The 2,374-nt window shown below is 47.8% G+C and overlaps 1 non-coding gene and 2 pseudogenes across 1 annotated transcript in view; all 3 read left to right on the top strand.

Annotated features, from left to right (window-relative positions):
- On the top strand, nt 1-106 carry LOC139398748 (5S ribosomal RNA; annotated as a pseudogene; the record flags this gene model as incomplete).
- A 1,956-nt stretch (nt 107-2,062) lies between these two features.
- On the top strand, nt 2,063-2,177 carry LOC139398749 (5S ribosomal RNA; annotated as a pseudogene).
- A 175-nt stretch (nt 2,178-2,352) lies between these two features.
- The window catches only part of LOC139398678 (5S ribosomal RNA), a 119-nt gene continuing 97 nt past the window's right edge, over nt 2,353-2,374 (top strand). Inside the window, exon 1 of the ribosomal RNA XR_011631548.1 lies at nt 2,353-2,374. This exon is cut by the window's right edge and continues 97 nt beyond it. This is a non-coding gene — a ribosomal RNA (5S ribosomal RNA).

Genomic DNA, 2,374 nt, shown 5'->3' with positions numbered 1-2,374 from the left:
CCGGCCTGAGTACGCCTGATCTCGTCCGATCTCGGAAGCTAAGCAGGGTCGGGCCTGGTTAGTACTTGGATGGGAGACCGCCTGGGAATACCAGGTGCTGTAAGCTTTTTGTCACTGCCTTGTGGAATTTCAACTCTTTGTCCGTTTTTTCCCACAAGGCTGAAATATGTGCCCTCGCTTTGAAATAAGTAAGCAAGGTTAGTTTGTATTTCATCCAACAATCTGTACCACAAATTATGGCTACAGTATATGCAATTTCATCCACTTTTTGAGTGACACAAAGATGCTTATCTAAATGGTGAAAATGCAACAGCTGTTAATCAGGCTCACTTTGACTTTACATAGTGCACCAAGAGATAGCTTCTCGCTTACGGCCACACCGGCCTGAGTACGCACCTGTTGATGGGTAATTGACGCAGGTGTGAGTGATTGCGCTGAGACTGAGTGTTTGCTCTAGAGAGTTTGTGTTGGAGTTTTGAGCTTTTTGAAGTACAATTTATTTTTGCAAATTGATTAAGTTAGATTTATAGTTTGGGGTTGTTCCCCGGCAGCATATTGCTGTTTGGGGGACTTTCCTCCTGTCGTTATTCGGATGGATACAATGGCTTTGACCAACGCTGGAAAAAAGACTACGAACAAAGGAAACATGGATAATGGCGCTGCAGCAAGACAGGCGCAAAAATATGAAAAGAACTTAACAGTGGCTGTTGAAATTATGGGAGAGGACAAGATTACAATGATGGAGGTATTGAGAGGGATTAAAGAAGTTTGTGGACTGGTCTGCGGCTGTCGGGTCAAAGATGAAAAGCGATATGAAGTGACGCTGTCAAGTGCGAGAGGGAAAGAAAAACTGATGGATGGATTTAAAATCCGGAGCTGTCGAATCATGGCAAAGGATCTATCGCTGGATGAGATGGTTGTATCCTTCTTAAACCTCCCAGTATATATTACAGACGAGGACATCACAGAGCGGCTAAGAGCATGGGGTGTGTCTGCTATATCGCCGGTGAAAAGGCGCTACTGGCCGGGGACGGACATTGCTGATGGGACGCGCTTCTGTAAAGTTAGGTTCACAGACACTGTGCGCTCGTTGCCATATTCTGCCAAATTTGAAACGTTGGAAGGGGCTGAGTACTTCAGAGTAATACACGATCGGCAGGTCAAGGTCTGTAGGCTGTGTATCCAGCCAGGGCACGTGCTACGAGAGTGCCCTGATTTCGCATGTCATAAGTGTGGTGAGCAGGGGCATTACGCACGAGAGTGCAATGGGAGGAGAGAGCGAGGTTGTGTTGGATGCGGGAGGGTTGTAGCGCAGTGCTCCTGTCCCCATGGGGAAGGTGCTCAGGACTTGGCATCACAGGGTTTCAGCGCAAATAGTGTCGTGGAAGAGAACGAGGTGGAGGAAGCTGGGGAGGAGATCGGCATGAGTGAGCAACCCCAGGGAGAGAAGGAGGGCGAAGAACAGAGGCAGCCAGAGGATGAAGTGGAGACGGAGCCTTGTACTGAAGGAAGGGAGGCACCCAAGGATGGAGGGATAAGCTCAAGCCTAGACGATGTGGAGTTGGAGGGCGATCCTCGGGGAGAGGGGGGCTCCTCTAGGGAGGTGGATACTGCAAGGGATGACTCTCGCAAACGTAAAGAGTTTGAAGAAGAGCTGACGGAGGAAGAGAGGGAGAGCTTACGGATTTGGAGGAGGGAGATTAAAAAGAACATGATAATTAAGAAGAAAAAGAAGATGGATGGTTGATCATTGAGGACTAGGAGGGAGGCTGGAGTTGGTGGATGCCTTCTCTGCGGATGTGTTGTGTCTTAGGGAGACTCATTGGACTGAGCAGTGTATGGGTGAAATAAGGCAGAGATGGAATGGACAAATGTACGTGAGTAGAGGTGCTGTGCGGGCATGTGGGGTAGCTATTTTGGTAAAACATAGTTATGTCTAATTTAAATTATGTGCAGATACTGTGGGTAGAATGGGGATGTATAGGTCTAAGCAGGAGGATTTAGAGAGTGTGTTTATGAAGGATTGTGGATTTACTACTGTGGGGGAGGATGGTGGTTTGGTGCATGGGGTTTGATGTGAGTACGCCTGATCTCGTCCGATCTCGGAAGCTAAGCAGGGTCGGGCCTGGTTAGTACTTGGATGGGAGACCGCCTGGGAATACCAGGTGCTGTAAGCTTTTTGTCACTGCCTTGTGGAATTTCAACTCTTTGTCCGTTTTTTCCCACAAGGCTGAAATATGTGCCCTCGCTTTGAAATAAGTAAGCAAGGTTAGTTTGTATTTCATCCAACAATCTGTGCTACAAATTATGGCTACAGTATATGCAATTTCTTCCTTTTTGAGATTGCCTTTCGCTTACGGCCACACCGGCCTGA

This window comes from Oncorhynchus clarkii, unplaced genomic scaffold (assembly GCF_045791955.1).
Source record: "Oncorhynchus clarkii lewisi isolate Uvic-CL-2024 unplaced genomic scaffold, UVic_Ocla_1.0 unplaced_contig_1071_pilon_pilon, whole genome shotgun sequence".
NCBI classification, from domain to species: domain Eukaryota; kingdom Metazoa; phylum Chordata; class Actinopteri; order Salmoniformes; family Salmonidae; genus Oncorhynchus; species Oncorhynchus clarkii.
The sequence above is the reverse complement of the archived record's forward strand: the minus strand, read 5'-3'. Positions and strand labels throughout refer to the sequence as shown.